Raw genomic sequence first — 26986 nt, forward strand, 5'->3', positions numbered from 1 at the left:
CATATAGCTGAGTGCAAACCAAAATACTGCAGCTGTGTGATATCTGGGAACACACTAAAGGTGAGGCACTGATACTTTGGTGTAACCTGCAGTCTGGCCAAATTGCAGCAAAAAGCTGTTCAATTTTATCTGCAAACTATTGAATAAAATCCTCCTTGCACATTAATGAGGCAGCATTTTGGGGTGTCATTTTTAAAATATATTATTTTCAAAGTTACTCACAATTAAGAGTGATCACTTGGTGCTGTCTGCATAACACAGTATGAAAAGGAATTAACAGTAAAAAACATTATAACCCAAATTCAGAGTCATAAATTCATTGATGTTGCATGGGTCCAGCATTTATAAGTAATCAATTTTTAAAAATAAATACATATACATTTACTAACTATATTGGAGTACAGTCAAGTTTCTTACTGAACAGTGACAGGATTGGACAGAGTCCGCATGGATTTAAGAGAGGGGAATCATACTTAGCAAATCTACTGAAAGAATCCACAGAGTCGAATATTGAAGTAAGAAATAGCAGGACATTAAGAAAAGCTTATCATTAAACATGGTAGACTGGGTTTTGTGAAAGAGAAACTATATTTGACAAATTTGCGACAGTTCATTGAGGAGATAACAAGCAGGGCTGATAAAGGGCAATCCCATGATATTCTCTATTTGGAATTTAAAAATGCAAATGATAAGGTGCTACATAAAAGTTAATTGCACAATTGAGGAGCTCATGGTATTGGGGTAATGTATTAGCATGGATTGAGGATTGGTTAACCACACTGGGGCTGTTGCTGAGTCCTCACTTGCAGTGCTGTATACAATATTAGCTTCCATATTTAATAAAGGATAAACCAACATTGGAGACCATTCAAAAAAGATTCACTTAGCTGCTTCGAGGATGAAAGGGTTGACCTATCAAGAATAGATAAGCAGGGGTGATCTTATGGAAACAAGATTCTGAGGAGCTTGACAGGGTGGATGTTGACTAGATCTTCTAGCACCAATGAAGTCTCAAACAAGGGAACATTCATTTTAGAAAAAGTAAAGAATTTTTTTCTGTCAGTGAATGGCTAAAATTTTCTCACCCAAACTTTTTGGAAGTTAAATGTGGGAGGGGAATGGTTGGGTTACTCTTCGGAGGGTTGTTCTGGCTTGTTGGGCTGAAAGGCCTGTTTCCACACAGTAGGGAATGTATGATTCTATCTCAAATTATTTTAAAAGAGGGCAGATAGATTTTTGAAATATTGAGCAGTTGAGGGCTATGCGGATCAAGCATAAAAGAGGTGTTGAGGCCTGGGTTGGCCCAGCCATGATCTGATAGAATGGGGGAACAAGCTGAAAGGGATGAATTGCCTACGCCTGCTCCAATTCCTTGAGGCTTAAATTCATGTTTTTGTTGTTTCCAAAGAAGAGCGTAATACAATGTGCTAAAGATCTCAGATGTTGTGAAAATGGGGTGTTTATGTACTGATTCAGATAGCATTGAATCATCAGTCACAGCTATACAGTCATGAGTAGGAAGGCAATGCCCTCCATGAATAAAGGAAATCTACTGCAGAGCTCACGCAAAGGGAATTCTTACCCTCAGCAAACTCTCAACCCACCCGACCTCTTGCAAAAATGCCTTCCCGTTTTCCAATTCCTCCGCCTCCGACGTATCTGCTCCCAGGAGGACCAGTTCCACCAGAAAACAAACCAGATGGCCTCCTTCTTTAGAGACCGCAATTTCCCTTCCCACGTGGTTAAAAATGCCCTCCAACACATCTCGTCCACATTCCTCACCTCCGCCCTCCACACCCCACCCCTCCAACCGTAACAAGGACAGAACGCCCCTGGGGCTCACCTTCCACCCTATAAACCTTCGCATAAACCAAATCATCCACCGACATTTCTTCCACCTCCAAAAAGACCCCACCACCAGGGATATATTTCCCTCCACACCCCTTCCCACCTTCCACAAAGACCGTTCCCTCCGTGACTACCCAGTCAGGTCCACGCCCCTCTACAACCCACCCTCCCATCCTGGCACTTTCCCCTGCCACCGCAGGAACTGTAAAACCTGTGCCCTCACCTCCAACCAAGGTCCGAAAGCAGCCTTCCACTTCCATCAAAGTTTTACCAGCACATCCACTAATTTCATTTATTGTATCCGTTGCTCCCGATGTGGTCTCCTCTACATTGGGGAGACTAGGGGGCGCCTCCGAGCAGAGCGCTTCAGGGAACATCTCCAGGACACCCACACCAATCAACCACACCGCCCTGTGGCCCAACATTTCAACTCCCCCTCCCACTCTGCCGAGGACATGGAGGTCCTGGGCCTCCTTCACCGTCGCTCCCTCACCACCAGATGCCTGGAGGAAGAACGCCTCATCTTCCGCCTCAGAACACTTCAACCCCAGGGCATCAATGTGGACTTCAACAGTTTCCTCATTTCCCCTTCCCCCACCTCACCCTAGTTCAAACTTCCAGCTTAGCACTATCCCCATGACTTGTCCGTACTTGTCCTACCTGCCTGTGTTCTTTCCCACCTATCCACTCCACCCTCTCCTCCCTGACCTGTCACCTTCATCCTCTCCCCCACTCACCCATTGGACTCTATGCTACTTTCTCCTCACCCTCCTCTCGCTTATCTCTCCACGCTTCAGGCTCACTGCCTTTATTCCTGATGAAGGGCTTTTTCTCTGCACTTTGGATGCTGCATGAACTGCTGTGCTCTTCCAGCACCACTGACCCAGAATCTGGGTTCCAGCATCTGCAGTCATTGTTGTTACCTCCCATCACATGACCCAACATCTCAGCACAAGCAGGACACACTGCGCATGCTCCAGCCAACAGTGATCCCGGGTGATTGATGTCAGCACCGGACCAATGAAAGGACGGTGGGCGGAGCTGGAGGACCTAGCGGGAGGTTAGTCCTTCAACCAATCACAGGGAATGAAGGGCGGAGCTAAAGTAAACCATGTGATCACCCTCGCGCCCGACAGAGTCGCTGTAATGAATGCTCGGGAAGTTATGGAGAGAAAGGAGACGGTAAGGCAAGAAATAAACTGGGAAACGGGACAAAAACTGTGTTGCTATGAGCGGAGAGGTTTTAGAAACAAACTGTGCATGTCGGAAAACTCAAATGTGAACGTCTCAGTCCCGTATTTGCAGTAAATGGGGAATTGCCTCAGCGGCTGCAGGCCTGAGTGAGGCCGCCATCTTTATTTGGGACAACGATTCCCTGGACACGTGCGGAGCCGCCATCTTTGTAGGGGGCAAGGTGCAGCCAGGCGCATGTGCAGCCTCTCTCTGGTATAGTGTCATTGTGACGACAGCAGCCAATCCTGCTCTGATTCACCTCTGGGCTCCCTCAGGACCACTTTGTCAATGTCTAGCTTCCTCAGTCTCCAACCATGGGGGTATTTTTGGTCTGTTTAATACTGTATTATTACTTTTATAGACCCTTTGTAAACGAGTTTTTCACTGTGGCCCAGCCCCTGACCATGTGCTGCTCTATTATCAGATTACTTTTATCTTGAATATTTTTGACTGTCAAGAATTCTTTTTTCCAATAAGCAAGTGTATTTTCCTTCCATTTCTGACTATCAAATTCTGAACCATTTTCATTCCTTGTAATCCGTTTTGCACTCCCTGAGACATCAACTGTGTTTCTCCTCCCACAGATCCCAGTGATTAATGCCAAAGCCCTGTTGCCTGGGGAGAGGGTGATGTTTGACTTTCTTGTACAGCTGCAGTTTGTGTGGTGAAGGTGCTCCCACAATGTGGTTGGGTAAGAGACATTACAGATTATTCATTACAGCAACAGTGATGATTTGAAGATAATGTCCAAATCAAGAACAGTTTGTAATTTTATTATCATGCTTATAATTTCACAAAAATACTGTTGAGAACTTTAGATATAAGGCCAGAGATGGAGATATTAGGTCAGGTGATCAAAAGCATTGCCAAAAAGCAGGTCTTAACGGTGGAAAGCAGACCTGTGAGGTTTTCTCTGCAAATTCCAGACCATAGTGCTGTCGCAACTGTAGAATCAGCCACATAGTTGAAGTAATGAATTAACAAGTCGTTGGGAGTCTCAAAGAAAATGGTTGTTGAGGCCTCAAAGGATGTATGGTGCAGGGAGCTAGGGATGATCACAGCCAGGAATCAAATCCAGAATGAGAATTTTAAATTGTTGTTCCTTATGAATAGGATCCTATTGACAGATGAACATGTTTGGGGAGAAGTGAGCACGTGGGCAACACAGCTTTCAATTTTTCTTGAGATTACAGGGTGGTTGAATTTGGGAGGCTGGCCAGGAGTGTGTTTGGACAATTAAGTCTGGAGATAACACATGATGAATGAGAGTTTCAGTATATGAGCTGAGATGAGGTTGGAATCAGCTAGAAATAGTTGTGTTGGAGTGGGACTGGGCTCCACTGGGATTCAGCTGGAGGTCAGGTTGTGAATCAGGCAGTAACACAATCGGGAGCTGAGTGGCCCTGGTGGAGCCTAAAATGAGTGTCACTCAGCTGGCTGTCGCTGAGCAGCTGCTGATGGATAGCCCTGTTGATGACGTCTTCCATCACTTTACTTCTGATTGAGTGTGGACTGACAGAGGGAAATTGCCGGGGTTGGATTGCCCTGTGTTTTTGTGTTGAACATTCCTGGGCAATGTTCCACATTGTCGGTAGATGCCAGTGCTGGAGCAGTATGTGGCTTGATGGGTGGCAAGTTCTGGAGCACAAGCTGTCAGTATTATTGCCGAGAATGTTAGCAGGACCCATAGCCTTTACACTACTTAACCATTTCTGGATATTGTTCGAACTAAATTGAACTGGCTTATAGCTCACATCTGTGATGTTAGGAACCACTGGAAAAGGCTGAGATGTTTCATCCCCTTTACATCTGGCTGAAGATTGCTGCATATGCTGTCATCTTATCTTTTGCATGGATGTGTGAAACCCCTCCATCAATAAGGGTGGGGATATCTGTGGTGCTTCCTGCAACAAGTTGTTTAATTGTCCATTACCATTCACAACTGGGTGTGGCACAATTGCAGAGCTCTGATCTGATCCATTGATTGTGGGATCACTTAGCTGTGTTGCTTGCTGCTGATGCTGTTTGATTATGCAGATGGTCCTGTTTGGTAGCTTCACCAGGTTGGCACTTCATTTTAAGGTATGCCTGGTGCTGCTCATGGCATGCCCTCCTTACCTGTCCATTGTGATGGGTGTGCGGGATTTACAAATCCATGAGATTACAGATTGTGCTGGAGTACAGTTCTGCTGTTGTTGTAATCCCACAGTGCCTCAGAGATGTCCAACTTGAGTTCCTACATCTGTCCCATTTAGCATGATGATAGAAGAACTCAACACAACGGAGGTTTTTCTCAACTTTAAGGTGAAGCTTTGTCTCCAAAAAGACTGTGGGATAACAACAGTTATCGCTCATACCGACACTGTCATGGACAGATACATTTGCAGCTGGTAGATTCATTCTGATAAGATCTAGTATGTTTTTCCCTCTTGCTGGTTCGGTTACCGCCTGCTGCAAACCCAGTTGAGCAGCTATGTCCTTGAGGACCCGACCAGCTCAGTCAGTAATCCTGCTGCTGAGCTACTCTTGGTAGAGGAAATTGAAATCCTGTACCCAGAGTAGGCTTGTCACTATGTTATTGTCTCAGTGCTTCCTCCAAGTGTTATTCAACATGGAGGAGAACTGATTCATCAGCCGTGGGAGCACGGTACGTGGTAATCAGCAGGAGCCATGAGACTTCCTGGTGTCCAAAGTCAATGCTGAGTACTCCCAGGGCAAATGGTTCCTGTGTGTACACTACTGTGCCATCACCTCTGCCTGGTCTGTCCTGCTGGTGGGACAGGACATATCCAGAAATTTCAGGAGAAAGTGAAGACTGCAGATGGAGATCAGAGTCGAGAGTGTGGTGCTGGAAAAGCACAGCAGGTCAGGCTGATGAAAGGCTTAGGCTTGAAATGTCGATTCTTTTGCTCCTCGGATGCTGCCTGACCTGTTGTGCTTTTCTATCACCACACTCTCGATATCTAGGGATGGTGATGTTGGTGTCTGGCCATTATCTGTAAGGGATTACTCTGTGAGTATGACTGTGTCAGGCTGTTCCTTGACTAGTCTGTGAGACAGCTCGCCACGTTTTGGCACAAAAAAACAGATGTTAGTGAGCAAGATGTTGCAGAGTCGAGAGGGCTGATTCTGTGGTTGTATTTCCTAATGCCCTGTTCGATGCCAAGTGGTCCATCCAGTTTCATTCCTTTGTTGAGACTTTGCAGTGATTAATACAGTGAGTAGTTGGCTGGGCCACTGTCGGGATGGCAGGATTTTTTTCGCTATTGACAATGGTTCCATGGAGATCAGGAGATTCCTAATTCCAGTTATGTTTTCCTTGAATTCAGATTCCACCATCTGCCGAGCTGGGATTCGAACGATGACTTCAGTTGTACATTTTAATATTCTGGATAAAAGTTAAATATATTAGTTTTGTTCATTCATTTTAAATATCACTAACCCCGGTTTTGTTTCTCTGTAAAACACTGCCCATCATCCTGTCTCCTTCATCCTTCTCTCCAACAACAGGAGCACACTGAGTTTCTCTGTCACTAAGACTGAGACAATCCGACCAGCTGCCTCTGCTGCTTCCCTCCCTCCCACTAGCCCACTGAGACAAACTGCCTCACATGGTGTTCCTGCTCTTTGTCCCAAACTTACATCTTTCTCCAGTCTCTTGTCAAGCCTTATCGGAGCTCATCTTGATTTTTTACTAGTCTCACTAAACTACAGACATTCCAACTCTGTTTCCTCCTCATCACTCCCCCTCGCCAAATCACAGGTATTGTTCCTTGTTCTGTCTGTCTGTCTTTCCTGGTTATGTCCTTCTCATCCATTCTGCAAAAAAACTAACATTTGACCTCACCATCATTTGTAAATTCTGCTCCATCTCCACAATCCCTTTCCTTTCTGAATTCCTTGTATTTGGTGTCCCTCAAGGATCTATCCTTGGTCCCTCCTGTATCTCACCGACATACTGTCAGGAGGTGAAATTGTCCAAAAGCACAGTGTGAGGTTTCACATGTACACTGACGATGCCCAGCTCTCCCTCCCCATCATCCCTCTCCATTGCTCCACTGTTGCTCAGTTACCAAACTGCTTATCACATTCCCACTACTCGATTAACTGCAATTTCCTACAATGAAACATTGTAATGGGTAAACACATTACCTTCAGATGCTAATACAAATTTCTTTCCCTTCCAGCTGAGCCCCTCCCTCTCGCTGGGTGCAGTCTGAGGTAGAACGAGACTCTTCACAACATTCTTGTCATATCTGGAACCCCAAGGTGACCTTCTGAGCAGACATCTGCACAATCAAAAACACCAGGAATTCCAATCTCTAAAATGTTGCTTGTCTCCACCTCACCCCAGCTCCATTGCTACTGAAACCCCTTACTCGTGTCGGCGTTGCCTTAAACTTGGTGAATCTGAAACAGAACCCTTGATTTCGTGACTGACCCAGAATCTGCTACCTTTCAGTGTTTCCTGCACAATGACCCCCCGGTCCCTTTTTGGTGCAGCTTTCTACAGTTTCCACCATGTAAATAGCACTCTGTTCTCTTATTATCCCCTCCCAAATGACCGACTTTGCATTTTCCTAAATTATACTCCATCTGGCAACTTGTTGCCCCCTTCTCCTATGTATCTCTCTCTCTTCACAATCCTCTTAGAACTTTACAGTTATGCCTTTTCCAGGAGTTCCCCCCTACCCCCATTCTTCGAAGAATTTACTGGGAACACTGGGCAGTGTGAAGCATGCAGAGTTGCTCTGTTTTTAGAGATACTCTATGGGAGGAGCTTGCTGCCCATTGGTCAGAATGGAGACAACTTGCCCATCGAACTGCATGAGCCTTTCACACCCCATGTCTTATTGATGAGGCACAGCGGCAGCACGGAAGGAAATAAAACAAGCAAATCCTGCTCTCCACATCTCACTGATTCTTGGAATATTCGGTCCCATGTGTCAAAGATCTGCCCTGTTCAGTCACATGAAATTCCAAGGTGGAAACTCCGAGAAACCAACATAGATTTCCACCTGAACTGACTGCTGACCTCCACAAGGAGTAATGTGTCCAGTCATCCTGGGCCAGGAGGAGGGGATGGTGCGAGTTTCTAACCTGAACTGACAGTGATGGCTTTTATAAACGTGTATTACAGGATACTACAGGTGGACATTCAGATGGTAATCTCAGTCATTGTAACACCAAACTCTGATTGAATTAGTCAGTTCATCAGGACCTGGATATTCGCATTGTGTGTGAGTATTGTATTCCATCTGAATCCCATTTGCTACATAAAAGTTCTCCTTTGAAACTTCCCAAACATTTAATGTGTGTCTTGTAAGCCTTGTATAATGAGCTGATGGGTGTAAGGTTGATTATTATAACGTGTAACTTTTCTAAACCCCTCTGTCACAGCTCCTCTCAATTGCCTTTGCTACAAGGAGAACGACCTCAGTTTCCCCAAACCCCTGATTCCCCAATGTCTGTTTGCTCTCTATAAGGTACACATCAGGATTGTGTTGGAACATTCTCCACTTGCCTCCATCAGTGCAGCCCCCAACAATATTAAAGAAAGTGAACATCCTCCAGGACAAAGCACTGTGCCTGAGTGGTGTCCCATCCCCCCCTTCAGCATTCCCTCTCCCCACCCCAGAGACACAGTGGCATCACTGTGTAAAAGGTAAAGGCAGCATTGTCCTCCCAGACCATAGGGCTGCTCTCTCATTAGGGAGGAAACTGGAGCCCCTGGAAGAAACCCATGCAGTCACTGGGAGAATGTGCAACTCCCACAGAGACAGTTGTCCAAAGCTGCAACCGAACCTGGGGCCCTGGCAGCAGGGCTAATCACTGAGCCACCGTGCCACCCTCAAATTGTAATTTGATTCACAGCTACCACTTCCTCTGATAGTTCATTCCACACATAAACCATTACCTGAACAAAAATAAAAAAAATCCCAAACGACTTTTTAAAGCCATTCTGCTGTCACCTTCAAAGGTATGTACCCAGTCTTGAATCGTGTCCCTTCCTGGAAAGGACACCTTCTGTTCACATTACTGAAACCACCCCTCCGTGATTTCAGAAACATCTAATAAGGTCACTCCTCAGCCTCCTGCGCGCCAGTGAAAGAAGTCGCAGCCTATCCAGCCTCTGCTTAGAATTCAAATTATTCATTCCCATCAACATCCTGGTAAATCGCTTCTGAATCCGGTCCAACTACATAATGTCCTCCCGATATCAGCATGACCAGAACTGGACACAGAATTCCCGAAAAGGCCTTCCCAATATCCAAAATAACGTCCCAACTCTTGTACTCAAAGATCTGAGCAATGATGGTAAGCGTGCTAAGCACCTTCTTAACCACCCTGTCTACATGTGGCACAGACTTGAAAGACCCGAACTCCTCAGCCTCTTTGTTCCATATCACTACTCGAGGCTCTGTTTTTAATTAGTGTAAGTCTGCCCTCGTTTGTTTTATCAAGATGTAATATTTTGCATTTATTCCAATCCAAAAATACCAAAAAAAAACCCTGAGCATTAAAGACAGTAGGAGTATACTTAAGAGGGAAATCAGGAGGGCAAAAAGGGGACATGAGATAGCTTTGGCAAATAGTTATGAATAATCCCAAGGGTGTTTATAAATACATTAAGAACAAAAGGGTAACTCGAGAGAGAATAGGGCTCCTCAAAGATCAGCAAGGTAGCCCACACGTGGAGCCGCAGGAGATGGGAGAGATACTAACTGAATATTTTGCATCAGTGTTTACTGTGGAGAAGGACATGGGCAATATAGAATGTGGGGAAATAGATGTTGAGTATGTCCATCTTACAGAGGAGGACGTGCTGGGTGTCTTGTAACCCGTACAGCTTGGTTAATCCCCAGCACCTGATCAGATGTACCCTAGAGCTCTGGGAAGCTGGGAATGTGATTGCTGGGCCTCTTGCTGAGATATCTTGTATCATCGATTGTCACAGGTGAGATGCCGAAAGACTGGAGGTTGGTTAATGTGGTGCCGTTATTTAAGAAAGGTGGTAAGGACAAGCCAGGGAACTATTGACCCGTGAGCCTGACATTGATGCTGGGCAAGTTGTTGGGGGGAATCCTGAGGAACAAGATGCGCATGTATTCTGAAAAGCAAGGACTGATTAGTGATAGTCAGCAAGAATTTGTGCATGTCTCTCAAACTTGATTGAGTTATTTGAAGATGTATCAAAGAGGATTGATGAGGGCAGAGAGGTGGACATGATCTATGGAATTCAGTAAGGCACTCGACAAGGTTCCCATGGAAGACTGTTGAGCAAGGTTAGATCTCATGGAATACAGGGAGAATTAGCCATTTGGATACAGAACTGCCTCAAATGTAGAAGGCAAGGTTGTGGTGGAGGGTTGTTTTTCAGATTGGAAGCATGTGACCAGTGGAGTGCCATAAGGATCAGTGCTGGGTCCACTACTTTTCGTCGTTTATACATATGATTTAGATATGTGCATAGGAGGTATAGTTAGTAAGTTTGCAGATGACACCAAAATTGGAGGTATAGTGGACAGCAAAGAGGTTTACCTCAGATTATAACAGGATGCTGTTCAGATGGGTGAGAAGTGGCAAATAGAGTTTAATTCAGATAAATGTGACGTGCTGCATTTTAAAAAAAAAGCAAATCTTAACAGGACTGATACACTTAGTGGCAAACTCCTAGATAGTGTTGATGAACAAAGATATCTTGCAGTGCAGGTTCATGTTTCCTTGAATGTAGAGTTGCAGGTAGATAGGATACTGAAGAAAGTGTTTGGGATACATTCCTTTATTGATCAGAGCATTGAGTATAGAAGTTGGAAGGTCATGTACAGGACATTGGTTAGGCCTCTTTTGGAATATTGTGTGCAATTCTGTTGTCCGTCAATCGGAAGGATGTTGTGAAACTTGAAAGCGTTCAACAACGATTTACAACGATACTGCCAGGGTTGGAGGGTTTGTGCTGCAGGAAGAGAGCAAAAAGGCTGGGGCTTTCTTTCCCTGGAGCATCAGAGAGTGAGGGGTGACCTCCATAGAGGTTTATAAAATCATTGGGAGCATGGATAGGGTAAACAGACAAGGTCTTTTCCCTGAGTAGGAGAGTCCAGAAATAGAGAGCATAGGTTGAGGGTGAGAGGGGAAAGATATAAAAGGGAACTAAGGAGCAACTTTTTCACGCAGAGTGTGGTGCGTGTATGGAATAAGCTGCCAGATGAAGTGGTGGAGGCTGACAATTATAGCATTTTAAAGGCATTTGGGTACTTCACATGAATAGGAATGATTTAGAGGGATATGACCCAGGTGCTGGCAAGAGGGATAAGATTAGGTTCAGATATCTGGTCGGCATGGACAAATTTGACCAAAGGTTCTGTTTAGTGCTGTTCATCTGTGACTCACAAGGTTTTGGTCTCTTCAAAGATAAATGTTAGTTTGTTTTATTTAGGTAAAGCTACAACATTCAGTTTGGTGACGGTTTACTTCTTTAAATACACATCTTATATTTAAAAACTTAGTCAATGTATCATAAAATATTGGTACTAATTTATTCTAGAGTAGAGTTTTATAAAGCTGTAAGACTGTGCACCTTTTTCTGTGTTAAGGCGCAGAGATGGCCATTCGTACAGTGATGTGCTCTTCCTGTTGGATGTAGGAGATTAAGGAAAGTTTCAATGATCCTGATTGTCTGCAGGAAGTGAGGACGTAAATCCTGTAGGGTTTCATGGATCAGATGGAGCGATAGTTAAAGGTAATGAAGAATTTACAGGAGCCGGGGGGTGTGATAGGTGTCAGTTTCAGAAAGGTAGGAAAACTGCCGATCCAGTCAGGTAGATGGGTTTCCTCTCGGAAAGGGAGGAGTGGAGGGCAAAGTAGTGCAGGAGTCTTGTGGTTATTTCCACCTCAAACAAGTATACTGTTTTGGAAAGCGTCGGGGGTCACACTCTCAGGGGAATATCACACTGACAGCCAAGTTACTAGTGTAATGAATCTAGTGTAATGTGAGGTATATCTGTTTTCATGCGATCGATGGTGATAGGGGGCTGTCTAGTCTGCAGCACAGACTGCAGTTTTTGTAGCTGACAGTGAGACATCAGAATGGGGTGGTGCCTCCCTACTGCCTGGGTGAAGGATGGCTCCGAGGGTGCAGAATATTCTGAAAGGGGAGAATGATCAGTGGGAGGTCGCTGTGCATTGATACCAATGACATCAGAGAAAAGGATGAAGTCCTGATGAGAGAATATTGCAAACTAGCCTGGAGGATAATAAGCAGGTCCTTGTGGGTAGTAATATCTGGATTACTCTCTGTGCCACATGCTAGTGAGAGTAGGAATAGCAGGGTAGAGCAGATGAATGCGTGGCCGAGGATCTGATACAGGGGAGAAGGATTCCCATTTTTGGATCATTGGAATCTCTGCCGGGGTAGAATTGACGTGCATAAGAAGGATGGATTACACCTGAATTGGAAGGTGTCTAATATCCAAGCAGGGAGATTTGCTAGTGCTACTCGGGAGGCATTAAACCAGTGAGGGCGTGGGGGTAATCCTAAAGAGATAGTGAGAAAGGAGGTAACCCTGAGGCTGGTACCGTTGAGAAGTTAGACAGGCAAGGGCAAGGCACAGAATGAGGTCGGACTGACAAGGTACAATAGACAATAGGTGCAGGAATAGGCCATTCTGCCCTTTGAGTCAGCACCACCATTCATTATGATCATGGCTGACCATCCACAATCAGTGGAATCATGAAAGTATCCAGAGACTTGGCCTCCACTGCCTTCTGGGGCAGTGCATTCCATGTGTCCACTACTCTCTGGGTGAAGACGTTTCTCCTCACCTCTGTTCTAAATGGTCTCTCCCTTATTTTTAACCTGTGTCCTCTGGTTCTGGACTCACCCATCATGGAAACATGCTTCCTGCCTCCAGAGTGTCCAACCCTTTAATAATCTTGTAGGTCTCAATCAGATCCCCCCTCATTCTTCTCAACTCAAGGGTATACAAGCTCAGTCGTTCCAATCTTTCAACATATGATCATTCCGCCATTCCAGGAATTATCCTCGTGACCCTATCCAACACTCCCTCAATAGCCACAATGCTCTTCCTCAAATGTGGAGCCCAAAACTGCACACAATACTCCAGGTGCGGTCTTACCAGGGCCCTGAATAGCTGCAAAAGGACCTCTTTGCTCCTATACTCAATTCCTCTTGTTATGAGGGCCAGCATGCAGTGAGCTATCTTCACTACCTGCTGTACCTGCATGCCTGCTTTCATTGACTGATGTACAAGAATACCTAGATCTCGTTGTACTTGACCTTTACCAAACTTGACTCCTTTTAGATAGTAATCTGCCTTCCTGTTCTTGCTTCCAAAGTGGATAACCACACATTTATCCACATTAAACTGAGTCTACTATGCATCTGCCCACTGACTTAGCCTGTCCAAGTTAACCTGTATTCTCATAACATCCTCCTCACATTTCACCCTGCCACCCAGCTTTGTGTCATCAGCAAATTTGCTAATATTACTTTTAGTATGTTCATCTATATTATTAATGTATATTGTAAACAGCTGCGGTCCCAGCACCGAACCTTGTGGTACCCCACTAGTCACTGCCTGCCATTCCGAAAGGAAGCGTTTATCACTGCTCTTTGCTTCCTGTCAGCCAGCCAATTTTCAATCCAATCAGTATATTCCCCTTTGTAAATCCATGCTAACTCTGACGAATCCTATTACTGCTGTCCAAATGAGCCATAATTTAATCTTTTATAATTGACTCCAGCATCTTTCTCACCACTGACATCAAGCTAACCAGTCTATAATTCCTTGTTTTATCTCTCCCAACTTTTTTTGAAATGTGGGATAACATTAGTCACCCTCCCATCTGACTCTACATCCCCTGATTCGTGTCTCCCCCTTCGCAAGGGACTGAACGTCATCCTTCACCAATAGGGCCATCCCACCCCCTCTGCCCATCAGTCTGTCATTTTGATAGCACTGCACTGCATTTATTTCAATGCAAGAGGTTTTACAGGGAAAGCAGTTGAGCTTAAGATAGGATTTTGAACATGGTACTGTGATATAGTGGGTATTACAGAAACATGGCTTAGGTTGGAAAGGATAGGTAGCTTCATGTTCCAGGGAATAGATGTAAAAGGAAAGATAGAAAGGGGGATAAGAGAGAAGGTGGAATGGTGTGTTTGATTCAGGATAACATCATTGTTGTGCTTAGGGAGGATATTCATGGGGGTTCGCCCATTGAAATTACTTGGGTGGAACTGGGAAATAAGAACAGGATGATCACCTTATTCAGGTTGTCTGGGTTTCGTCCGGGTGCTCTGGTTTCCCCCCGCAGTCCAAAGATTTGCAGGTTTGGTGGATAATCCAGGCTGAATTGCCCATATTGTTCAGGGATGTGCAGGCTATGTGGATTGGCCTTGGGAAATGCAGCGTTCCAGGGGTAACGTAGGAGACTCTGAGGGTCAGTGTGGATGTGATGGGTCGAATAGCCTGCTTCCACACTTGGGATTCTCTGACGATAATTCTACTAGTTTTAAAATAGTTCCAGAAAATAATAGATCAGATCTAAAAGTTAGTGTTCAAAATTGGACAAAGGTGAATTTTGACAGTACAAGACGAGAACTTTCAATATTTCTTTGCAACCCCCAGATAAAGGGACGGCTGGAAAGTGGGAAGAGAAGAACAGAAGGAATAAGAGCAGGAGCAGGCCTGATCTCTGTCCTAAATCTGATACCACCTTACTTTGACGCTATGCTCTCGAGCATCCTGTATAGCTGCAGCATAACCATCCCTCTAGCAAGGAAGGACAATAGACCCTTCACAATCTCTTTTAGTCCCCTGGGATGCATTCCATCACGGCCAGGAGACCCATGTACTTTTGGGCTGTTATCTTTCCCAACACTACCTATTTACTGAGAATGACTGTTTCCATGTCCTCATCTGCGATTGCCTCCATAGGCCTGTGAAAATGAGGCAACAAGAGTACATGGACAGTATGTTCCTGTTAAAGCCAAGTCTGGTAGGTGTAGAGAATGCTGTGTGTCTAGAGAAATTGAGAGTCTGGTCAAAAAGATGAAGGTGGGATAGGGCAGGTACAGACAGCTGGGTTTGAGTGAATCCCTCGGAGTATACGGGCAGTAGGAGTGCACGTGAGGGAAAACAGGAAGGCAAAAAGGATACGTGAGAGAGCTTTGGGGGGGAAGGAGGTTTAAGGACAATCCAAAGAGATTCTACAAAACACTAAGGACAAAAGAGTAACCAGGCAGAGAATAGGGACCCTCAAAGATCAACAAGGCTGTCTGTGGAACCACAGAAGGTGGGAGAGATACTATCCGAGGATTTCATGTCAGCTTTTACTGAAAGAGGATATGGAAGCTAGAGACTTTGGAGAAATAAATAGTGATAACTTGACAAATATCCATATTACAGAGGAGGTTGTACTCGATGTCTTATACAGAAAGCTGAGTAAATCTATGGGACCTGATCATTATTTGAGAAAGGTGATGAGGAAAGGCCTGAGAACAATACACAGGTGAGCTGAAGTTAGTGGCAGACAAGGTGTTGGAAGGAATTCTGAAGGACAGGTTTATATGTAATTTGAAAGGCAAGAAGTGATTAGGGATAGTCAGCATGGCTTTGTACATACATCACTAACTTGGACTTCAGAAAGACATTCAAAAAGGTTCCACATAACAGACTGGTTAGCAAGTTAGACACCATGGGATACAGAGAGAACCAGCTATTTGGATACAAATTGGCGGGAAGGTTGGAAATGGAGGGTAGTGCTTTTCGGACTGGAGGCCTGTGATGAGCAATATGGTGTAAGGATCAGTGCTGGGTCCACTGCTTTTCATCATTTATATCAATTATTTTGATGTGAATATATGAGGTATAGTTAGTAGGTTTACAGTAGGCATCAAAATTGGAAGTGCACTGGACAGTAAAGAAGGTTACCTCGGAGTACAATGGGACTTCAATCTAATGGGCTGAGGATTGTCAGGTCGAGTTTATTTCAGATAAATATGAGATACTCAATTTTGGAAAAGCAAATGAGGGCAGGAATTATACACTTAATGGGAAGGTCCTGGGGAGTGTTGCTGAACAAAGAGACCTTGGAATGCAGGTTCATAGTTCCTTGAAAGTGGAATCATAGGCAGGGTAGTGAAGAAGGTGTTTAGTGTACTTGCCTTTACTGGTCACTACATTGAGTAGTGAAGTTGGGATGTCATTTTGCAGTGGCACAGCACATTGATTCAGCCATTTCTGGAATTCTGCTTTCAGTCCTGGTCTCCCTGCTATCGGAATGATATTGTGAAACTTGCAAGGGTTCGGAAAAGATGTGCAAAGATGTTGCCAGGTTTGAGCTATATAGGTAGAGGGTGAATAGGCTGGGGCTGTTTCCCCTGGAGCATCGGATACAGTTGTGAGGGGCAAGGATAGGGTGAAATCCCAGGGTCTTATTCCCAGGATATGTGAGTCCAAAGCTTAGGGCACAGGCTTCAGGTGTGAGGGAAAAGATTGAAAAGAGATCTAAGGGGCAATGTTTCCAGCTGAACATGGTACGTGTGTGGAAGGAGCTGCCAGAGAAAGTGTGGAGGCTGGTACAATTACCCAATTATGCCTTTGAGATGTTGTATGTGATTAGCAAAAGTTTAGAAGGATATACGCCAAGAGCTGGTGGATGGGATGAGATTAATTTAGGATATCTGGTCAGCATGGACAAGTTTTGGATCGAAGGGTCTGTTTCTCTGCTGTACATCTTTATGGCACTACTAAAATTAAGATGGGTTTCTATTTTATGGAGAGTTAGCAGAAGATCAACTAATTCTTCTTGGAGCTGAGAAGGTTAGGCAGGAATTTCGACCAGGAGCAGATTTCTTTCCAGGATATTTAATTTACAGAGAGACAGAGGGAGAAATTATTAACGTCACAATTTTGAGTAACTACCTTCAGGTAAATGGCTAATAAAACAGGTTAAAAATGTGAAGATTATATTACTCACTAAGTTCTGAGCATCTGGAACAGTTTGTCCGCCAGCTGGATGCAGATCCAGTAGTTATTGAGAAAACGAATTTAGAATGTAACTTTTTTAAGGAAGGATTTGGAGGTCTACAGACAAATGGGAGGTGAGTTGGGATAGACTGGCACCATCTCCAGAGCGGCCAGTACAGCTGAATAGCCCCAAACCCTTGTCCTCTGTGTTACTGCCCCATTCACTGTGAATGATGAAGCTTATCCCAGGGCAGAGTCATAGAGACATACAGCATGGAATTAGACCCTTTGGTCGAACTGGTCCATGCCGACCAGATATCCCAACATTTGGCACATATCCCTCTACACCCTTCCTATTCACATGCCCATCCAGATGCCGAATGGTGTAACTGTACCAGCCTCCACCACTTCCCCAAACAGAAGATTCCATACAGGCACCCATCTCAGTGTGAAAAAAGTTGCCTCTTGGGTCCCTTTTAAATCTTTCCCCTCTCACCTTAAACCTACACCCTCTCGTTCTAGACTCCCCCACCCCAGGGAAAAGCCCTTGTCTATTTTTCCCATCCATACTCCTCATGATTTTAGAAAGCTCTATGAGGTCACCCCTCAGCATCCGATGCTCTTGGGAGGAGCCCACTCATGTCACAATGGGGCCCAGGTGATTGACAGCAGCTTCAGACCAATAGGAGAACTGGCGTGATCCTTCGGCCAATGGGAGTGAATTGGGGTGGGTCCAGCAGGCCAACACATGGCCATGAGCTGTGCAGGCGCAGTGTCACGGTGAGGGGGTGGGGGGGACCTAGTGAGTGTGAAGGGAGTGGGAGAGACTGCAAAGTCTGGGGAAGAAATTGAGTTATTGTGGACTCGGAGGGTTTATAAACGCACAGTTTTAGGCTGCTAGACCTGAATTAGAAATTCCTGGTAAATTAGAACCAAAAGAACTGCGGATGCTGTAAATCTCACTCAACAGCCAAAAGATACTGGAAAAGCTCAGCAGGTCTGGCAGCATCTGTGAAGAGAAATCAGAGTTAACATTTTGGATCTGCTGACCCTTCCTCAGAACTGATGCTACTGAAAAAAAATGTTGGTATATATGCAGAAGATCGGGGTTAAGGAGTAAATGATAGGTGGTGATAGAGTCCAAAGAGATGGGAGCAGTTGGACAAAGGAGTGGATAACGATCTGGCTGGGGGAGGGTGAATAGCTGTTTATGGGGACTGTTAGTGGCTAACTATAGCTAATGTGTAATGGTAGGTTATGTACTAACAAGGCCTGGTGTGTGGGTTAAGAGGCTATGGCGCTAGGACACTGGAGAGTTCAGGACCTAAATTATTGATTTTGATACTGGGGCTAGAGGGGTGCAGGGTCCCCAAGTAGAAGATAAGGTGTTGTTCTTCCAACTTGCGTTAACATGTGGCGCTGGAAAAGCACAGCAGGTCAGGCAGCATCCCAGGAGAAGGATAATCGACGTTTTGGGCATATTCCATTCATCAGGAATGCCGGGATTGGGAGTGGGGTGGGAAGTAAGAGGGCTGAGAGATAAATAAGAGGGATGTGTGGTGTTGGTGGGAAGTGGGCTAGGAAGGCAATGGTTAGATGTAGTTAGAGGGTAATGGAGATAGGGTGGAGTGGATAATTGGAAAGGAAAGTGGACAGGTGGGACAGTTTAAGGGCGTGGTGTCGAGTTGGAGGGTTGGATCTGGGATAAGGCAGGGGAGGGGAGATGAGGAAACCTTGATTCTGTGGTTAAAGGGTCCCAATTTCTTCCTCCAGGCGTCGGGTAGCTGGGATTTGGTGGTGGAGGTGGCCCATGACTTGCATGTCCTTGGAGGAGTGGGTAGGGAAGTTGAAGTGGTCAGCCACAGGATGGTGGGGTTGGTTGGTGCATGTGTCCCAGAAATGCTCCCTGAAACATTCCGCCAGTTGGTGTCCCAGGAGACAACATCGAAAGCAAAGGCCATAATAGGTGAGGTGTTTGGATGTGCAGGAAAATCTCTGCTGGATGGGGAATGGTCCGTTGGAGGTGAGGGGGAGGTGTGGGCACAGGTTTTGCACCTCTTGTATTGACAAGTGAAGGTGCTGTGAGTGGAAGGTGGGTTGTTGGGGAGCATGGATCTGACTAGGATTCACAGGGAATGGTCTCTGTGGAATGCTGAAAGGAATGGAGAGGGAAATATATCTCCGGTGGGATCTGATTGTAGGTGGTGAAAATGGCGGAGGATGATGCGTTGTATCTGGGTGGAAGGTGAGGACTGGGGGGTTCTATCCTTATTGCAGTTGGAGAGGTGTGGTTCAATGGCAGAGGTGCGGGAAGTGGTGGAGATACACTGGAGGGTATTGTTGACCACGTAGGAGGGGAAATTGCAGTCCTTGAAATATGGTGTGTTTTGGAATGTTCTGCCAGCTTGCATCAAGCTTCACTGGAACACTGCAGTAAGCATGAGACAGAGATGTTGGCCAGGGAACAGGTTCGTGTGTTAAAGTAGCAGGCAGCTGGAAGCTCGGGGTCTGTTTTGCAGCAGAACGTAGATCATCAACTGCCATTTCCAGCACCTCCACTGAGCTGCTGCCAGACACAGGTTCCTGTCCCCTCCATTCACAGCTATTCACCCTCCCAGCAGATTGTTATCTACTCCTTTCTTTCCAAATGTTATTTTTTTCTTTTGGGCTCTGTCCCCACCTATTATTTACTCTTTACCCCCTATCTCCTGCAGTCCAAAGATGTGCAGTAAGGTGAATTGGCCAAGCTAAATTTCCCGTAGTGTTCAGGGATGTATAGGTTAGGTACATTAGTCAGGGTAAATGTAAAATAATAGGGTCGGGGAATGGGTTTGGTTGAGAAACTCTTCAGAGGGTGGATGTGAACATGTTGGGCCGAATGGCCTGTTTCCACACTGTAGGGATTCTAATTTTCCCAGCTGCAGTCAGTTCTGAGTGAGGGTCACTGGACCTAGAGTGACCCTTAGTGTGTGCAGGAGGAGGAAAGGGGAGTTGGATCAGTTTAGACTGGAAGGGTTTAATTACACTCTGTACAGGTAGTTAGGCCTGAATTAGAAACTCTTGGTCCCACGTTTACAGCAAATGGGAAAACGGCTGTGGGCCTCAGGCGGTGATGTGTTCTGGGTTATGGCCACCATCTTTATTGGGGACAAGGTACAGCGAGGCGCATGGGCATATCCTCTTCCTGGGTGGGGTCGGGGTGATTTGAAGAGGAGCATTTACACATCAAACACATACCAAGAGAAGTATTTGTCTTTACTGTTCAGCCTGCACTGACTGTGAGTTTTATTTTGTGAATTCATTTTATAGGATTTTATTTAATAATTGAGACAGGGATCTCAAAATCAACTTTCTATCGTCAGCAGGGTCATCAGGATCGGAATACCATTGACATTTAACTGGGGAAGGAGAAAGGTGTGTCTGTTCTGTCTGTGGGAAAGTATCTCTTTTTTTCAAGCAAAAAGCAGAAAGATGTTCCAAGGGATCACCCTTTGGGTTTGTGCTCAATTCTGGGCCCTGAGAGGGAACACAGATTTGTCCAAATTACACCTCGTCTCTACATAGGAACTGTCAGATTTAGACCCAATCACCCACTTTCTGATGTTAACCTGTAAACTCCTCATTTTCAATTCCCTGCAAGCTTCTGATTAAAATTCCTTATGGACTCAAATTCCAGCACCATTTCGGGTGGAATGTTCCAGGTTTTGACAACTGTCTGTTCATTCAGAAACTGCTGAGGTCCGTATTGACTCTGGGGTTACAAAGGGCTGAATTGAAAGATGAGATGCAGTTCTTCAGCTCCCATTGAGATGCATTGGAACAGGACAGGAGGCTGAGGGCAGTGTAGGTGTGAGCAGACAATGAAAATGACAGGGCTGCACCGTGAGGGCTGCTTGGTTCAATGAGAGTGTTTTGGAGTTGGGTGTAAATAGAGCGAGGGGAGACAGGGAGAAGGTGAACCACAGCTTCAGTTTTAGTCCAGGCCATTCAGCAATTCACATGTTCCCAAAGGGAACAGCCAACTTGTAAGCGATACCTGCTGAGTGTTTTCTTTTAAAACAGTTTTTAAAGTGTAAAATGTCAGCTTAAGTAAAGATCGGGGCTTTTGATGATAATGGAAATGTTGGAAGAGAAGGAAGGTTTTTGCTCATTTAAATTCTCCTAATGGGAGTAACTAGCTGAAACTAGAGACACATTGTTACAGGAGCCCTCAGACCCGTGGGGCGCTCCTCTTGTACAATGTGGGAAATAAGGGACACTTCCAGTGTCCCTGACGGCTGTGTGTGCAGGAAGGGTGTCCATCTGCAGCTACTGGGAAACTGCTTTTCAGACCTGGAGCTGAGAGTGGACTCACTGTGGAGCAATACTGAGAATGTTATGGACGGCACGTTTAGTGAGTTAGTCACACTGCAGGTGAGGGTTACACAGGCAGAAAGGGAATGGGTGACCATCAGATCAAGCAAAAGGCTCAGGAAGGGAGTGCAGGACTCCCCATGATCATTCCGCTTCTCATACAGATATTGTGCACCGCTTGGGATTCTATAAGGGAGGGAACAGGTGGGGTTGCCTCTCAGGGGAAATCAGCAACAGCCAGGTTCATGACCCCACAGAGAGCTCCGCTGCACAGAACGGGAGGAAGGAGAATGGCAGAGCTATAGTGACAGGGGATCCAGTACTCAGGGTCAGAGACAGGCGTGTCTGTGGCCACTGACATGAATCCAGGACAGTGGAATTGAACCCAGGTCCATTTATTGATAAAGTGCACAGACTAATAAAGGTCAACGTCCCAAATGCAACCTTCAGCACTTGGTCACCCGAAAGCTCTATTTTCCAGGGTCTGTGCACTTACTCTGAGCCCTTCAGAGGGATTGAAGGGGATGGGGAGAAAACAGGAACAGGATTGTGTTGTAGATCTACAAACTAACCGTCACCCTCCCCTCTCGGTCTCCCCCCTCTGTCTCCCACCCCCATCGTACCTCCTCCCCACCGCAGGGAAAAGACCTTGTGTATTTACCCTATCCATGCCCCTACTGATTTTATAAACCTCTATAAGGTCACCCATCAGCCTCTGACGCTCCAGGGAAAACGGTGTATTCATCCTCTCCCTATAGCTCAAATCCTCCAACCCTGGCAACATGCTTGTAATACTTTTCTGACCCCTTTCATGTTTCACAATATTGTTTTGAGAGGAAGGAGACCCGAATTGCACGCAATATTCCAAGCATGACCTAACCAATGTCTGTATAGCCGCAACATGACCTCCCAACTCCTATACTCAGTGCTCTGACCAATAAAGGAAAGCATATTAAACACCTTCTTCACTATCCTATCTACCTACGATTCTGCTTTCAATGAGCTGTGAACCTGCACTCCAAGGTCTCTTTGTTCAGCAGCGCTCCCGAGGACCTTACCATTAAGTGTATACATCCTGCTAATATTTGCTTTTCCAAAATGTAGCACCTCACATTTATCTGAATTAAACTCCATTTGCCAATCCTCAACCATCTGACCAAGATCCCGTTGTAATCTGAGATAATCTTATTCACTGTCCACTACACCTCCAATTTTGATGTCATCTTACTAACAATACTTTCTATATTCACTTCCAAATCATTTATATAAATTATGAAAATTAGTGGATCCAGCACCGATCCTTTGTGACACCCCACTGGTCACAGGTCTCCAATCTGAAAAGTAACCTTCTGGCACCACCCTCTGTCTTCTACCTCTGAGCCAGTTTTGTATCCAAACGGCTCGTTCTCTCTCTGTATTCCGTGAGATCTAACCTTGCTAACTAATCTCCCATGGGGAACCTTCTTGAACGCCTTACTGAAGACCATGTAGATGATTTCCACCCTTTTGCCCTGACTTAAGTTCATGAGACGTGATTTCTCACACACAAAGCTGTTAATAGTATACAGGACTTAACTCTGTACATTGGAGTCTGCGTCACCCAGTTATGGGTGTTCATATTCTGGATAAAGTTCACGTACACCAGCTTTGTGTTAGTGACTGTGTATCGAGTCTTATTAATATCACCAACACAGTGAGTTCCTTTTCAAAGGCAGTCCCTATATCCCTAACCCTGCTCCCATCTGCTCTGTCTCCTCCATCCCCACCAGAGACAGTAAGTGGTAGGAGCTCATGGAGTTTCCATGTGAGTGAGACGGAGAACATCTTCCCTTCTTTCCTCTAGTCCACTAAGAAATGGTGGTAGTGTCCTTACCTCTGGACCAGGAGGATCAGGTTCAAAGTTGAGTGACAGCATCTTTGAAGTGGCTGATTGGAAAACCTGCCCAAGCCACCAGGCCATACTGTCTCCCAGCTGTCCCTGCCTGAGCCTCTAAACAAAACCTTCCTGTAGTTTCTCTCCTGTTAGACTCTCCCATTGCTCAGTTTGTCCAGGATCCCCTCCTGCTGTTGCACTGCTCATGTCCCTCACTGACCTGTCCATCCCCCAGTGTCCTCCACATTCATTCATTGTTTACAATCCCATTGTCCCAGTCCTCCAGCCCCGCCCCCTCCACCCTATTGGGCAGTGGCTGCTGTCAATCACTCAGGCTCCTGTGTGATCTGGAGCATGCTCAGCAGGAGGGGAGACCAGTGCATGGGTGCATGGGCGCAGTGCTGGGCAATTGTTGGTGTATGTGCAAGGTGGGTCAGTGCCAGGGAGAGCGGCTGTGGGTGTGTGGGATTGATCTTTCATTGGCAGCTCACTCCCTTCCTCCCTCTGGGAACAGGTCCCAGGGGAATGGCCCCTCCCCTGGTATCGGGACAAGTGGTCGGCGTATCAGTGGGGGAGTATTTTGCAGAAAGTTATCAGAACTCGGGTGAAGATTCAGGGATGTTACGGAGAGGAACATTCATTTTAGTTCATTTTTATTCAACCAGATATGATTTGGCCAGTGTGTGCAGGATGGTTCTCATCAGAGGATCGGAGTAGGGGAATAAATAAGAGGTTCCAGATTGGGGGGAAAAAGTCAGTCCGTTCTGTCCCAGAAGGAAGCCCTGGGAGGTGTAGGGAGGATTCACCAACACCCAGGAGGCTCCGAGTCAGACTCATTGATTTGATTAGATTAGATTTCCTACAGTGTGGAAACAGGCCCTTCGGCCCAAACAGTCTACACCGACCCTCGGGTTACCCACCCAGACCCAGTTCCCTCTGATTAATGCATCTAATATTATGGGCAATTTAGCCTGGCCGATTCACCTGACCTGCGCATCTTTGGATTGCTGGAATCGAACCTGTGACCCTAGTGCTGTGGGGCTGCCGTGCCATCGTGCCACCCCTTTTTTTGGTTTTTAGTCTGTAGGCAGGAGCTAGGAAGCTGAATTGAAAGAGAGGAGAGTGTTAGAACTAGGTGTGGAGGGAAGGAGTGAGGAGATTATTTTGGATTTCAGTTCACAGAAGAGAGAAATTGTGAGACTGAGATTTAAAGCTTTGGGGGAACAAAGAAACTGCAATTTAATACTATAATTGTCTTATGAATTTCCATCCTGTGTTAACGGTGGTGACTTGTTTTCTCTGTTGTAGAGAACTGAAAGGGCAGATTTGCAGATGAGAAATTTAAATTGAACTTCATTTTCAGTTTTGATAGTTACTTGATCCGTGCCGATCTGAATATCATTGGCCTTTTTCATGTGGAAGGGAAGGTGTGTATTCTGTCCGTGGGTGAATATTTCAAATTTCAATGTATAATTTCAGTTACATCACACTGCAAATTTTTGCTATAAACTCTGTGTTATGATCGAGCCCTCCACAATCACCTGATGAAGGAGCGTCGCTCCGAAAGCTAGTGTGCTTCCAATTAAACCTGTTGGACTACAGCCTGGTGTTGTGTGATTTTTAACTTTGTACACCCCAGTCCAACACCAGCATCTCCAAATCATGACTCCTTTGGGGAGGGTGGTGAGTTTTGGATTCAGCTTTCCAGTTATTACCATAAGAAGATGAGCACTGGGTACAGGAGAGGCAATGCAGCCCTTCGAACCAGCCCCACCATTTAATACGGTGATGATTGAGCTCACCTCGGTCTCAGCTGGGTTTTCCTGCCTGCTCTCTCTCACCCTTCATCTCATTGCAAATTCAACATCTGTATCTCTTCATTAAATCTGCTCATTGTCCTGGCATCCACTGCATTTTGAAGAGGGAATTCCACAGATTCACAGCACATTGAGATAGGTACATTCTTCTTCATGAAATTAGAATAGAACCCCTACAGTGCAGAAACAGGGTATTCGTCCATGGAGTCCACACCAACCCTATAATGAGCATCCCATTCAGACTCACCCATTCCCTGTATTTCCCATGGTTAATGGCTTAACCTGCACAGGCATGGACACTGTGGGCAATTTAGCATATCCAATCCTCCTAACCTGCACATCTTTGGACTGTGGGATGAAACGGGAGCACCCAGAGGAAACCCGCTCAGACACGGGGAGAACGTGTAAACTCCACACAGTCACCTAAGGCTAAAATCAAATCCAGGTCCCTGACACTGTGAGTCAGCAGTGCTAACCATTGAGCCACCTCTGCTTAAAATCTGCTCCTCCTATTCACTTCCCACGCCCCAGTTGGCTGAATCTATATTCCTTACATCAGAAAATCAGGTTGTGGAAGCAGGTGTCTCAGTAAAACCCAGTGACAGCCCATATGTCCTGTGTGTCTGAATGGGGATCCTATACACAACACCCTCCAGTCCACATTTTTCATACACTTTCCAGAGACAGGGCTCCAGTGGCTTCTTGGGGACTACAACACCCACAATCCCTGTGGCAGGGACCACACGTGTGTGGGGAAACCCCGCACTGTACATGTACAGAATGTGGGCGGGTTTTGGAGCATGTGCTTTAGGTAAGTATACTTTGCAGAAAGTATTTCACACTGTGATTGGCTGGGCTGAAGGGATGCATCTGCTTCTGGTATTGATCTGTTAGGGGGTCACCACACCCATGTGGGACCACTCTCCATCCCCAATTCATTGTAATGCTGGGAATCAACAAATGGGAAACAAAGAAGGATCTGACCCATTCTCCCAGACTGAAGGTTCCTCTTCTGTCCAGGATCTGCCACCTCCCTTTCTGTTTCCTTTTGTTTCATTCTGCTGTTACATTATTGACTTGCAGCAACTGAAGGGAAAGGAAGTGAACCCAGAAAGGGTGCAGAGTCTAACCAGGGACGGGAAGTGGTGGCATGGATCTGTTTATCAGTAACTCCATGAGAATGGGGAGGGTGTACACTAGGGGGTAGCAGAGTCAGAATGGTGGGAGAGAGTAAGTGGGCTGGAGGGTAACAGCTTCGGGGGAAGAAAGGGGAATAAGATATTCCAGAGAAGCTAGAATTGTCTGTTCTGAATTTCTAATCTGTACATATTCCTTTATACAGGGTGCTAGATGGTGAAGGTTTGCAGACTGAAATCTCAAAATCATGTGCAGATTGTGATTATGTTAACCAGCATTTGAAGAACCAAAGATAGAGAATCACTCGGCCAAAATCCTGCAACACTCCCTCACAGCATTGTTGGTCTATCTGCACCAAATGGACTGTGAATGGTTCAAGACAGCAGCTCACTCCCATCTTCTCAAGGGTAACTAGAGATGGGGAATAAATGCTGGCTGAGCCAGTGATGCCCATATCCTGGAAATGGTTTCTATCTCTAGTTGTTGAACCCCAGTTGATGTTACTGCAGGATGATGAGGGACGCTGAGTGCATCCTCCAGGAGGCAGCACCATCACATTACCCCTGCCTACACCCACACAGTAACACAGCAACGTCACTGGAACAAAAGGCAGTGAAGCCAAAGGAGGACTAGATATAGTTCTTCGGGGTAAAGTCATGAAAGGGGATTGGAACACAGCAGGAACAGGAGACTGAGCTGGATGGTCAGCTGTTTCCCATTGAATGGTGGAG

At 45.7% G+C, this 26986-nt stretch overlaps 1 long non-coding RNA gene across 1 annotated transcript; it reads left to right on the forward strand.

Moving 5' to 3' along the window:
• The first annotated feature begins 2945 nt into the window (after positions 1–2945).
• On the forward strand, positions 2946–26880 carry LOC132813173 (uncharacterized). Its single transcript, XR_009643974.1, has 4 exons — positions 2946–3030; positions 3666–3772; positions 7269–8321; positions 26461–26880. It is a non-coding gene; the product is annotated as an uncharacterized LOC132813173 (long non-coding RNA).
• Positions 26881–26986: the final 106 nt, after the last annotated feature.

This window comes from Hemiscyllium ocellatum, unplaced genomic scaffold (genome assembly GCF_020745735.1).
Source record: "Hemiscyllium ocellatum isolate sHemOce1 unplaced genomic scaffold, sHemOce1.pat.X.cur. scaffold_341_pat_ctg1, whole genome shotgun sequence".
Taxonomy (NCBI): Eukaryota; Metazoa; Chordata; class Chondrichthyes; order Orectolobiformes; family Hemiscylliidae; genus Hemiscyllium; species Hemiscyllium ocellatum.